This window comes from Trachypithecus francoisi, unplaced genomic scaffold (assembly GCF_009764315.1).
Source record: "Trachypithecus francoisi isolate TF-2019V2 unplaced genomic scaffold, Tfra_2.0 Lachesis_group5, whole genome shotgun sequence".
NCBI lineage: Eukaryota > Metazoa > Chordata > Mammalia > Primates > Cercopithecidae > Trachypithecus > Trachypithecus francoisi.
In genome coordinates this window covers 102,363-116,803 of record NW_022681470.1, presented here as the reverse complement: position 1 = coordinate 116,803, position 14,441 = coordinate 102,363, and the positions used below count along the sequence as shown (strand labels likewise).

The following is a 14,441-nucleotide window of genomic DNA, read 5'->3' as shown; positions in this document are numbered from 1 at the left end:
TGTGTGTGATTACTTGTCTGTTCTTGAGGTTAAAAAAATCCTATTTACTCTTCTAATGGCTTCTTTCTTCAACCCAAATAGCACATTTCAGAGGAAGTCTAAATGGCATCTATAAGAATCCCTGTGCTGCCATCTTGGTGTGAATCGAACTATATCCTCAGTCACACATCCTGGAATGCACCTGTTTCCTGATATTCTCAATTCCCACTCTTGATCCTTAACTGCCCATTGCCAGGGAAAATTATTTTGAGTGAACAATTCACATCCCAAGAGGGTCCTTTCCCACAGATTGTAAAGTCACAGCTGTAATGGACTCTCCCCGACCTCAGGATCCTGTGTGTGAAATTTTTGCCATATACTCTGGATACCTCTGCTTTCAAGGATGGATGGATATCAGGATAAAGGATGCAGGCAGAGGTGATCTGTGAGGTAGTTTTAAATGCTAAGTTTAAAAGATGGAGGTGCATGCATGGAGAGCCAAGAGGGCTGTGTCCTCACGTGGCAGGGTTTGGAACCACAGCAGCCACAGCAACACTTCATAAATGCCTGTGAAAAGGCAGGGGGTCCAGGCAAGGAAAAGCTTTTACAGGATTCAAACTTGCATGATGTTCTCGTGGTGCTGATCCCACAACTAAGTAACCCTGTGGTAGGCTCAAATAGACCCCTTGATTCTCCAAATTCCTGGCACACGACTAGACCACATCTCGCAGCAATTTTTGAGCTATATGTGGGCCAAAGTGATCACCCTTCTCCAGTATCCTGGCCCATGGAACCCTTTCAGACATGACCCTTTATGCCCTTTCTGCATCTGTTGACTGTGTGGGATGCGCTTTGTGTCTGAGGAGGGCTAAGACTCAGTATAGAGAAGACTGGTCCTTAAGTTGCTACTTGGAGGATATCCACCTAAAGTAGTGTCCCAACCATGAATGCCCAATGTGGACCATTATGTGGGCAATAAAGAAACACTTCTATGCTAACTCTCTGAAATATGAGGGGTTAGGGTACACCTGTTAGCCTGTCCTGACTAATCCATCTTAATTGCAATGAGAGGAGTACAGACTACAAGGCAGAGACCAGCCCAAAGGCTTTTCTTGACAGTTGCCATCTAAGAGGCGCAGTCTCAAGTAACACCCTGAAACTCGTGAGTTATTCCTTCCCCGGGCCTGAACGTGAAGATTTCTGCTTGCTTAAACTGGTCAGCAGTTCAGAACAAACCCAGTTCCCTTGGGCTCTGAGCCAGATCAAAGGGGAACACTTATTTTAGCCTCTTTATCAAGGCTGCATGACCACCCCTGCTGGGAAGTGCTTTGACTCCTTCTGCTGATTTTTCCAGAACAGAAATTGCAGATTCAGGGTAACATCTAAATTCCAACCGTCTTACCTCATTTGGGGGAGTGAAGCTATTCTTCAATGGAAATATTAGAAAGCAAGGAACGTGTGTTTTAGACACGGAGCTTTCAAGTATTTGCACATTGTGTTCAGCTTTGCATGTCCAGAGTCGATCTGGGAGGTGATCTATGGGTCTTTGCAGTACTCTGCCTATCAATGAGTAAGAATTAATTTCTTCTGTTTCTCACAAGAAGAAAGTTGAATTTCAGTAATGACAAACATTTCCTAACATTTGTTGAGGGATTATGAGGGATTACTACATACCTGCCTCTGGTCTAACTGCTTTACATGTATTAACTCAGTTGATCCTCACAAAAGCCCCATAATGGAAGTACTGTACTATTTTATTCCCGTTTTATAGGTGAGGAAACTGAGGCACAAAGAGGTTACTAACTTGTCCAACTAGTAAATGGTGGAGTTGAGATTTGAATCCAATCTCTCTGGAGGTGAAATAATCAAGCTGCCCAGTTTATTACTTGTAGAAATTTAGACTTGGTAACAATTCTTTGTTCATTTTTTTAATAACTTGTATCAGTTTTCAATTGCTGCCATAACAAATTACCACAAAAGTAGTGGCTTAGAAAACAATTTCATTCCTTGTTCTGGAGGCTAGAGTCTGAAAAGAATTGCACTGAGCTGACGTGAGCAGGGCTGTTTTCTCTGGAGACTCTGAGGGGAAAATCCATTTCATTGTCTTTTTCAGCTTCTAGTGGCCACTTGTACTGCTCGGCTTGTACCTCCCTCCTCCGTCTTCAAAGTACATCACTCCACTCATAAGACCCTAACTCCTCCTTCCTCTCTCTCATAAGAACTCCTGTGATTACACTAGGCCCACCCAGATCATCTGGGATAATTTTCCCATCTCAAGGTCCTTCATCCATCTGCAAAGTCTCTTTTACGATATAAAATGGCACTCAAGGTGATGCTCAGACCAGGCGCAGTGGCTCAAGCTTGTTATCTCCGCACTTTGGGAGGTCGAGTTGGGCAGATTACTTTAGCCCAGGAGTTTCAGACCAGCCCGGGCAACATGGTGAAACTCCGTCTCTACAACAAAACAAAACAAAAAACCCCACAAAAATTAGCCAGGTGTGGTGGCATGCACCTGTTGTCCCAGCTACCTGGGAGGCTGAGGTGGGAAGATACTTGAGCCCAGGAGGCAAAGGTTGCACCCAGAGCTGAGATCGCAGCCTTGCCCCACCCTGGGTGACAGAGGGAGACGCCGCCTCAAAACTAAATAAGTAGGATAAATAAATAAATAAATAAATAAAATGACATTCAAAGGTTCTGGGGATAAGGATATGGACTTATTTTGAAGATAGTATTTAGCCACCACAAAACCCACTGTTTGGAAACAAATAAATAGTTTTTAAATTTTTTTTTTTTTTTTTTACAATTCTTACAATGAAAGTGTAAACCAAAAATAAAATTCTAACCCCCTCAACCAACTAAATACACCCCTCCTCTTGGCCAAGGGGATTCCAAAGAAATCTGAAAAACTAGTTCAGGCCAGGATGAGAAGGGAGTGTGAGAAGTGCCTCATTATACTCTCCTGTCTTTGGAATTCAGGCCCAGCTAAGCAGCATTAACATTAAAACAGAGATGACTGGTCGCAGTGGTTCATGCCAGTAATCCCAGCACTTTGGGAGGCTGAGGCAGGTGGATCATGAGGTTAGGAAATCGAGACCAGCCTGGCCAACATGGAGAAACCCCATCTCTACTAAAAATACAAAAATTAGCCAGGTGTGGAGGCACACGCCTGTAATCCCAGCTACTTAGGAGGCTGAGGCAGGTTCCCGCTTGAACCTGGGAGGCAGAGGTTTCAGTGAACCGAGATTGGGCCACTACACTCCAGCCTGGTGACAAAGCAATACTCCGTCTCAAAACAAACAACAACAACAAAACATTAAAACAGAGATCTTAATACTGACAAAACAGACTCTGTAGCGATAAGATACCAAATTTCCACCTGTCTCCAGCATAGCATCACATGACAGATAGCAGGTCCTGAAGGAAATCGAAGCATTTTACCCCAAAGTAAATTTCTTTGATGTATTTTGAAATGTCCCTGCAAAGTTGTCTCTTGCGGGGCAAATTTACATTCTTTAGAGAATCCCTTTCCCTTTCCATGTCTTCTGCTGAGCCTGGGCATCTGGCAGGTTCTAATGGCCTGAATAGGAAACATTTGCCACCTCTTGCCTCCAAGGGCAGCCACCTTTGAGGCTTTCTGTACATAATGAGAACCTTGGTCTCCACAATCCCTTATGTTAACCTAGACATGTCTTTCTATTGATTCCAGGTCTTTAGATTAGTAACCTAACTCTTTCAACCAACTGCCAATCAGAAAATCTTTGAATCCACCTGTGCAGCAACAGAGTGAGCCCTGAGTTGTTCCACCATTTAGGACCGAATCAATGTATATGTCACATGTATTGATTGATGTCTTAGATCTCCTTAAAATATGTAAAATGAAGCTGTAACCCACACACCTTGGGCACGTGTTCTCAGGACCTCCAGAAATTGCATCATGAGTCATGGTCCTCACATTTGACTCGGAATAAAATCTCTTCAAATATTTTTTTTTTTTTTGTCAACAAAAGATATCTATAAATGAGGACTATTGGAACTGTCATGCTAAGGAAAATATTACAAAGATGTGTTATACGATGGGTGTTTACTAGAAACACCATTTACTAGAAACTCACAGAAAACTCATTTATGGCTGTGGCTGTCTTTGAGAGGGAATTAGCACAAACAAAGCACATTAGATCAATAGAACAAACCTTTGAGAGAGATTTATTATAGGAATCTTTTTATATGGAACTCTGAACATTATGGATGATGTCCTACCAGATTTTTTTTTTAAAGACAGGGTCTCACTCTGTTGCTTAGACTGGAGTGCAGTGGTACAATCATAGCTCACTGTAAACTCGAATTCCTGGGCTCAAATGATCTTCCTGTCTCAGGCTCCCAAGTAGCTAGGATTTCAGGCACATGCCATGATGCCTAATTTTAATTTTTTTTTTTTTTGTAGAGACAGGTTGTCTCTATGTTGCCCAGGCTGGTCTCAAACTCCTGACCTCAAGTGATCCTCCTGCTCAGCCTCCCAACACATTGGGGTAACAGGTGTGAGCCACACTGCACTTGACCCTACAAGAAATTTGACAAAAATGTAGAATCAATCTTCTGTTGCCTCCTGCAGAAAAGAGTATGAAATATAATGTAGACCATTGCTTTAGGTAACTGAACATAATGCAGCGTGCTTGACGGGCTTAAATTGATGAAGGGAGGAACGATTGTGCCTCTCGTAATCTCAGGTAGAGGCTGTTCTTCACTTTCCACACACAGAGGCTGATGACCTCAGCTCATTTCTGGCTCTTCATTTTGCTGTGGCTCTTGGATCCTGAGACAGAGCAGGGACCCCTCTTAGAGGTCTGTGAGTCCCCTAGGCATGGACATAAAAGAAATTCTTGAGTACCTTCAAGGAAAATCCCAGGCACCTAGCTAGCTTAGAAAAGTAAATGAATAATTTGATAAGCAAGAAGGTAATAGTAGTTTTAAACAATAGCCAAAGAAACTAGAGCCAGAAGATGTTTGGCTCCCTATAGAAATTAAAGATAATATCATAACATATGTTCCTGAGCTATTTTTCAGAAACCTGGATCCCCATAAAATGGAACTGAGGACACACGGACCTCAGATAAGGAAGAACTGAGGACTGAACTCTGATTGCCGTTAGAAATTTCTTTCTGAGGGGCCTGGAGAAGGTCATACCCATGAGCCAGAGATAACAGTCTTTTTGGCTAATATTCTTTTTTGTTTGATTTTTAAACAAAGCTCTCTAACTAATTGCAAATCAGAAAATATTTGAATCTACCCTGACCTGTAAGCCCCACTTCAAGATATCCCACCTGTTTAGGTCAGAACCAATGTGTAACCTCCAGGATTGATTTACAACTTTGTGTGTAGCTTTCCTGAAATTTACCCCTGCTTTTTTTTTTTTTTTTTTGATGGTGTTTTGCTCTTGTTGCCCAGGGTAGAGTGCAATGGTCAGATCTTGGCTCACCACAACCTCCGCCTCCCAGGTTCAAGAGATTTCCTGCCTCAGCCTCCTGAGTAGCTGGGATTACAGGTGCCACCACCGCACCCAGCTGATTTTGTATTTTTAGTAGGGACAGGGTTTCTCCATGGTGGTCAGGTTGGTCTCAAACTCCTGGCCTCAGGTGATCCGCCTACCTCGGCCTCCCAAAGTGCTGGGATTACAGGCGTGAGCCACTGCGCTGGTCTTCCCTGCTTTTAAAAACCATTACCTGCAAGCCACCTGGGAGGTCAGGATTTAAGCATTAGCTTCCTGGTCCTCCTTGCTTGGTGCTCTGCAAATAACTGCCTTCCTTTTCACTGCTGCAAACCTCAATGTGTATATCTGGTCTTACCAGCTGGGTGGGCAGACCCCAGTTCGGGTCAGTGATGATCCTTCTCAGAGGTCAGGTCTCTAAGACAAAAGCATGGTGCTCTCCCAACCTCAGGCCTGCCCCCTTTCAAATCTGTGTAGATGACCCACCCAACACTCAGCCCCAAAGGTCCTTTGGTATCTGTGCCTCTTGCTTCCACTCCAGCAAATCCACATCCAACATCCATGTCCAGCTTTGACACGGGAACTGTGAAAGGAAAATAAATCTCAGGACTCCAGGCTCACTAAGCGAAAGTGAAAAGTCAAGCTGGGAACCACATCAGGCAGATCTGTTTCCCATTTTGTTCCTAAATAAGACAGCCTCAAAGATAAAAAAAAAAAAAAAAAAAAAAAAAACCTCCTTCACAATTTGTACATTAGGAAATTCCTTTACCCTAAAATAGTTCTGCAGAATTTCACCCTGACCATGTAAATTGATAGCATATCTTCACAGGTATGGGACAAAGGGCAGAGTTCAAAGTCATTCCTCTGCTCACCTGAGACAAATGCCTATCAGATTTCTTCCTCTGTGTTGGGAAAAGCTGAGTGTTGGGAGACGCTGAGGCAGGGCTTGCATATCTGACATAACATAAAAGAGTCTTGGAACATGTCCGGGATCCAGGATCTAAAACCCCTTGAGGTCTTTGGAACACCAAGTTCTGTGCTAAAGGGTGGAAGGCTACCCTGAAGCACCATAATCTAAGCCCAGGGCATAAAATCCCTCATGGCTTAGATAGAATCCAGGGCTCGTGGCTCTGGAATGTGTCTAGACTTGCTGGCTCCTTGCTCCTTACTCTCCCAGGATCGATTGTATCTTGAGTTAAAAGAACCTGCTCTCCATTATCTCAAGTAGCAGAGCACATGCTAAACCATCATAGCCATGAATCACGTGCTCGATGCAACATGCCCTTTCAACCTGCACATTCTCACCACCTGTTTCTTTGTTGGATTACCAATAAACAGCATGTGCTCCTGGAGCCTGGGGCCTTCACAGCCTCCACAATCTTTGTTGGATTACCTAATAAACAGTGTGGGCTCCCGGAGCTTGGGGCCTTCACAGCCTCCACAACCGCGATGGCCCCCTGGTCCCACTTTACTTCTCAAACTTGTTCTCAATCCTTTGACTCGACCAGAGTTTGTCACCCCCATGACCTGGTATTGGGTCTGATCCCCCCAACATTCTGCCTTATGTTTATTTTATATTATATAAAAATGCAGATTAACTGAGCCAGATGAATGCATAAGTGACTATTCCTCTACGTACTTGTCACATGTGAAGAGTTTATCAAAGACTCAGAAGCATGCCACTGCTTGCCTCCTATTGACCTTCACTTTAAAAAATTTTTTCCACTTTCCCCAGTATCTGTCTTTTCCCCTTTAAATATTGAAGCCATCACAATCATCTTTGGAGAAAAGTACAGACCTGTCTCCTGGACGTATCCTTAACCTGGACAAAATAAATTTCAGTGCTAACTTTTATTTTGTATTGCCAAATGCAGACTACATGGACAGAGAAAGAATATGATATAACCAAGTCTACAAGAAATGATGCAAAATAAAAAAGGGAAGAAAAGACACACACATGCCCCAGACAGATACGGACAGAGGGAAACTGAGGTAAACTGAGGTAAACAAGACAAATACAGACGGGAAGAGGCAGATAAACAAACAACAAAATGAAGGGATAACATTTTATTAATGAATGTCTCCATCTTGTGGTCATTCATTCATGATGTAGCTACTAATTAAGTCAAGTTTTTGTTTCCATTGTTTATTAATCCATCCACCTTTTCATGCATTCATCCATCAATGCAACCAATATTCTTGAGCTCATGCTATATGGCGGGTCCTATTCTAGTGCTGGGGATAAGATAGTGAGCAAAGCAGATGAACATCCCTGTCTTTGCACAGCTTTCATTGCAGTTGGGCAGATGGGTGGTAAATTAGATAAGTATAATGTGTAGTAAATTAGATAAGTATAATGTTAGGTTGTATAATGCTAAGAAGAAAACATAAAGTAGGGAAGGAAATATGAAAGCCTGTTGGAAGATGGAGTTAATATTTTCAGTAGGGTGATCACGGAAGGTCTCACTGAAAGGGTGACTTTTTAGTGAATGCTTGAAGAAGGGGTAGGAGAGAGAAAAGGAAGAAACCTCATGGATATGTAGGGGAAGAGCGATTCAGGAAGAGGAACAAGTCGGTACAAAGGCTTTGAGTGGGAGTGTGGCTGCTCAAGGAATGACAAAAAGATCAACTGGGGCTGGAATGTAGTGAGCAAGGAGGACAGCTGGGAGGTGAGTAAGGAAAAGAGCAAAGAGAGTAAACAAGGAGGAGAGCATGGAGGACAGCAAGAAGAAGAGGATGAAGGTGAGCAAGGAGGAGAGAAAGAAGAGTGAGCAAAAGAGTAAGGAGATAAGCAAGGAGGTGAGTAAGGAGGAGAACAAGGAGGTGAAAATGGAAGGTGAGCAAGGAAAAGAACAGTGAGTTAGGCAAGGAGGTGATCCAGGAGAACATGCAAGGAGGTAAGCAGTAAGAGTGAGCAAGGAGGTGTGCAAGGAGAGTAAGGAGGTAAGCAAGGAGATAAGTAAGGAGAGTAATGGAGTAAGCAAGGAGGTGAGCCAGGAGGAAAATAAGGTGAGAAAGGAGGGTAAGCAAGAACAGAAAGCATGCAGAACACCAAGGAGGTGAGCAAGAATAAGAACAAGATGAGTAGAAGGATAACCAAGAAGGTGAGCAAGCAGCAGAACACTAGGAAACGAACAGCAGGCCCACATTGTTCTGGCTTTGGCATTTGCTCTGAGTGAGGTGGGTGATGCTGGAGGATTTTGAGCAAAGGCAAGTACGTCATATGACATGACCCTGGTTGTATTTTGAGCAGAGGTTAAGTACATCACATGACATAACCCTGGTTGCTGAGATAAGAGTAGGCTCTAGGGGACTAAGGCTGGAAGCTGGGAGAACAGAAGGGCTATGGCAATACTACAGTGAGAGATGAGGCTTGAATCGAGGTGGTGGCAGTGGGAAAGGCAAAAAAAAAAAAAGTAGAATTCTAAAGATACTCTGAAAGTAAACACAACAGGATTTTTTAATGGGCTTGACGTGGAATGTGAGAAAAAAGGGATAATAAATAAAGATAGAATTTCTTCTTAATTACCAGTGAGGGAGCACTTGTGTAGACTGCAGTCTCTCTGTTTTGGCCAATTTCTCCCTTTTGGAGTGAGAGTTTTTAGCTAATGCCTGTACCCCCATCGTATCTTGGAAGTAACTGTTTTTTGATATTACAGGCTCATAGGTGGAAGGAACTTTCTTGTCTCAGGTAAGACTTTGGATTGTGGACTTTTGAGTTAATCCTGAAATGAGTTAAGACTTGGGGGACTGTTGAGAAAGGATGATTGTATTTTTCAGTGTGAGGAGGGGCCTGGTGTGAGGTGACTGGATTGTAGGGGTGGATTTCTCCCTTGTTGTTGTTCTCATGATAGTGGCTGAGTTCTCATGAGATCTGTTTGTTTAAAAATGTGTATCACCTTTCTGTTTGCTCTCTTCCTCCTGCTCCAGTCATGAAAGACATGCCTGCTTCCCCTTCACCTTCCACCATGATTGAAAGTTTCCTGAGGCCCCCCAGCCATGCTTCCTGTACAGCCTGCAGGACCATGAGCCGATTAACCTTCTTTTCCTTATAAATTACTCAGTCTCAGGTAGTTCTTTATAGCAATGCAAGAACAGACTAACAGAGGGTCTTTGAGACCTGTCAGTGCCATTTTGATTTGTGGATACCTATTTTTTGGGGGGTGCAGGGCAGCAAGGGGAATGAAGGCTGGTATGTCCTACTCTGTCATCTTGGTGATATCGCTCTCCTGATTTCATGTGAAGTGAACTCTATCACTTCATATCAATTTCAAAACTAAATTCATCCAAATTAAGTAACTTCATTAACTCTGTGTCCACTCAGTATTATGAACATAATAAAACAGTTATCACAAAAATTGAAAATCAACTCTAAATTTATAAATACCAACAGAATGTTTTAATGTTTTTATAGTTTTTACAGCCATTTTACATAACAATGTTGATGACAATCAAAATCTTCTGCCTATTAGAATGTTAAAAAGTTAAAAGAGTGTGCAGTGGCTCACGCCTGTAATACCAGCCCTCAGGGAGACTGAGGTGGGTGGATCACTTGAGGTCAGGAGTTCGAGACCAGCATGGCCAACATGGTGAAACCCTGTCTCTACTAAAAAAATTCAAAAATTAGCCGGATGTGGTGGCAGGCACCTATAATCCCAGCTACTTGGGAGGCTGAGGCAGGAGAATTGCTTGAACCCATGAGGCAGAGGTTGCAGTGAGCCGAGCTGGTGCCACTGAACTCCAGCCTGGATGATAGAGAGAGACTCTGTCTCAAAAAAAAAAAAAAAAAAAAAAAAAAGTTAAAAGTGTGTGAAATCATTATTGTTTGTCTTGTAAAAAGTTTCCATTTCAATATAATTGTCATATCTTTTTACCAAGTTTACAAATAAGCTTTTCCTTTGATTGGAGGCTAAATTTCAGCTCATGTGTGAAATGTAACATCAATGAGAAAACATAAATCACATTGCCCATTGTGGTCTTTGATTATTAAATGTTTGGCAAGTATTCCTTCTGTTTGAAGAAAATTGTGAATTGGAATTAATAGTAGAGTAAATCTTTGTAAAAATTTTCCATGATTCATCCAATGAGCACTGGCAAAGAACACACGTTCATTAGATCCATTGTCTTCTAATTATTCCACAAACTGGTGGCGATTTATTGCATTGACACATATAAACTCAAGGATTTAAAAAAAAAAACTCTATCCATGACACTTTTCATAGAGTCTGTCTGAGAAAACTGAGTAAAAATTTTCAGGAGAACAAAGCTATGAATAAAAGCATTTGCCTCTTGTTTTAAAATTCCAATAAATCCTGATATTTGACTTCATATATCTGGAGTACAAGTTGTCATGAGAGAAACAAATATAATCCCATTTAGCCGAAATTTTTCTTTGAGAGATATAAAAGATTAAAATGTACTTATGCCATGAGTTTGATTTTTGGGGTCATGATGACATTTCTCCATAAATTAGGAAGTCCTTTGAGAACAAAAGCCATTAATTTGGTTAGTGTTCTTGTATTGCACAACTAATCTAAAGCTAAAGAAGAGTACTTGCAGTTCTTCAAACTTTATATCAATTGACATTTGATATCATTTAAACAATCTTCTGTTTTACATGCTATAGTCGGTTGGCTTTAATTGGAGGTCTTTCACTTTGGGTAAAATAAATTATGGCCTTTTACTCATACTTCAGTTATTTTAAAAAATAGTAGCTGAAAATTAAAATCACCCTAGTTGGGGGGCATTTAAAACAACACAAAGAACAAAAATGTGGGAGCAAGGCCAGGCTCACCCCAGATCAGCTGAATCTGAATTTCTGGCAGTAGGCCTGGGATGAGCACTCTCATTTAAAGCTCCTGGATGATTCTGTAATAAGTAGTCAGCCATGGACCGGACGCAGTGGCTCACGCCTGTAATCCCAGCACTTTGGGAGGTTGAGGCAGGCGGATCACGAGGTCAGGAGATCAAGACCATCCTGGCGAACATGGTGAAACCCCATCTCTAATAAAAATACAAAAAATTAGCTGGGAGTGGTGGCACGTGCCTGTAGTTCCAGCTACTTGGGAGGCTGAGGCAGGAGAATCGCTTGACCCGGGAGGCAGAGCTTGCAGTGAGCCGAGATTGCGCCACTGCACTCCAGCCTGGGTGACAGAGTGAGACTCCGTCTCAAAACAAACAAACAAACAAACAAACAAACAAAAAGTAGTCAGCAGTGAGAACCAGGGACTTTGGCTTTTGATCATCTCTCTGGTGGACTGAAGGGAAGTGTTTTCCATCACAGAGCCAGCTTGTCCTCAGCTCAGTGAGTCCACCCTGTTCACCCAGGGCAGCACTTTCCATCCCTCACAGAAAGATGCTTCCAGCCAGGCCCATATATTTACTAACAATTTCCTCTCCCCTACTCCTCCCACCATTAATTTCAGCTACTGCATCTTCGCCGCCGCCTACCTCCCCGTCCATGTCTCTGTATTTCTGCTGCCACATAGTAAAGGTCTCCTCAAAGTCCATCTAAAATCCTCATCTTTCCTTAAACCCACAGTCTTCTACTTTTATGCTATGTCCAAACCAATCCCTCAGGCTCCGTAAGCAGAGCGCTTCTGCTCTTTTATGTACTTCTTAAATTGCTTTCTAAGCATTTGAACTGCACGTCCTCATTCTCTAAATGCTTTGGGACCTTAAAGGCAAGACCCAGAGCTGATTCGCTTCGACCCTGACCCACTTTATGCAAGTCTGGATACACAACAAGTAAACTCACTGAATGAGTAAATAAACGAACAACTAAATGTAACTATGGAGAAATTAACACTCATGAAAGAATACATAAACAAAAACATGCAGGTTTAATTCATAAATGGAAGTGGCTAGGCCCTTGCCAGAACTCAATGAGGGACCCTCCCCAGGAAGAGAAGAAAGAAGATGGGAGATGGGGGTCTGATTCTGGCCCCATTTCTGATGGCTGATTTGCAATTTCTACTCTTGTTAGCAATTGGAAAACCCATATAAGAAGTTATCGTCTCTTTGCATAGGTCTGCTTGTATGCATCTCTTCATTTCAACGGCTACATCACGAATACCTGCAAGAAACCGTAAGTGAGATGTCCACTCTCTCCTCCTTCCTTATACTCAGCATTTTACCCATACAGAATGGGCTGGAGTAGGATATAAGTCAAGTCACACTCTGGTGTGATCCACCTGACAGGGGTCTCTGTAGCAGAGGCAATCAGCTAGAAATGTGTCCTCCAAACACAGGACTTCCAAATTCCTAAATCTTCTCAAAATCTACGTCAATCACATATTGGCATATTTTCTAAACTTTATATGAACTTTTTTCCAACTTATATTACCACTTGGGATAGCATACACTTTTATAGACACTTTACGCCAACAGTAGTAAGAAGTCCTAATGACTTTGCTAGGAGTATCCTGTATGCTACTGATACTCAGGGTAGTTGGTGTGTCTGAGTTACGTAGACTCTTTGTAAATTTAGGAACATAAATCTAATCTCTTATTCTTGGTCAGAGTTATCGTTTAAGAACTAGCTAGACATAAAAAAGCTATGACTGTGATTGTGTTCCCTGCCTTTCAAAGCACCTTCAGACATATTCTTTCACATGGCACATATTCTATGCTCTTGATGATTTCATCTTATTTCTTCTGGGGTGTCAACAGCAATCGAGAGATTGCTATTTTAAAGCAAATAAATCCCTCTTTTGTTATGCAAATTACAGAAAGTAGAAACATAAGAATCCAAGAGACCAACCAATATGGTTAGCCTCTGTAGTTGCCTCACTTAGATGAACTTCAGGAAGGGGGAGCTCCCCAGAGTCAGCAGGAGGATATAAGCAGGTAAAGAGGAATTACAGAAACAACCCAACCATGGAGCTCAGCCCACTGCATTTCGTGCTATTCCACACTATCACTCCTAATTCAATTCTCATTTAAATGTCTTCAATTAATTTAGAATTTTGTATTGTATTTTCTTAAAGCAAGCATAGTAAAATATAATTTGCAATGTCTTCGAGGGAAGTTTAAGCTTGGTCATTGCTTCTCTCCAAAGCCTTTATTTTGAAAATTTAAATATCAACAACAGAGAAGAAAAAAGCACACATTGCCTCTGTGTTTCTTCTTTTTTTTTAAACTTAACCAAAATTTGCAGAAGATGACGACTCCTCCAATATGCTGAACCAACTTCCTCAACGCTAGCAGAGAGCCTGTCAATGAATGCACGTATCAATTCAAAAATAAGTGAAGATGAGAAAGCCAGCTGGACATATTTAAGAGTCAGACCACTGCTGTGTCCTCATTTCTAAGAGATCTGGACAAAAGCTGATTTCTCCTCTACCTTACCCTTGGAACACAGACCCCTAAGCTTGGGAGAGAATACCAGTACATCCAAGAAAAGTACCTGTGTTGATGATGCCAGAGAATTCAATACACTTTATTTTATCTGCTGCACACCATTTGAGTTCTGGATCGCATTTCCTTCCCTGCACTGCAAAGCATGTCGGGCACTTAAAGCCACTGGAACTGAATTCATCAACATCCTTCTCCTCTAGGTCACTCATCATAATCTCCCAGGAAACTGTTAAAAAAAGATAGAAAACTGGCTAGGTATTTGCCATTGATAAGCAAATGTACTCAGTCTTATAGAACAGCCACTAGAACTAGATCCACCCATCCCATTCACCCTTCCCTAATCCTCACCCCTGCCTTCCTCATGTGACACTTTCAAATGCATCCAACAACACTAGAGTTACTATAAAAATCCCTGCCATTATGGAGCTCATTTTCAGATGGAGGATGCAGAAAAAAACAAATGAAGAAGAAAAAAATATGATATGTCAGATGATGATAAATACTACGGAGAGAGACAAAACAGGACAGGATGTGCAGGGTAGGGATGTAATTTACGGGGTGGTCAGGAAAGGCCTCACAGAAAAAGGGACATTTTTGAGAGGAGGCCTGGAAAAGGTCTACT

General features: G+C 42.0%; 1 long non-coding RNA gene across 1 annotated transcript; it reads right to left on the bottom strand.

Moving 5' to 3' along the window:
• Window positions 1-12,288: 12,288 nt before the first annotated feature.
• On the bottom strand, window positions 12,289-14,094 carry LOC117075757. Its single transcript, XR_004434102.1, has 2 exons — window positions 13,869-14,094; window positions 12,289-12,536 (listed from the first exon to the last, which is right to left on the bottom strand). It is a non-coding gene; the product is annotated as an uncharacterized LOC117075757 (long non-coding RNA).
• Between the last annotated feature and the right edge of the window lie 347 nt (window positions 14,095-14,441).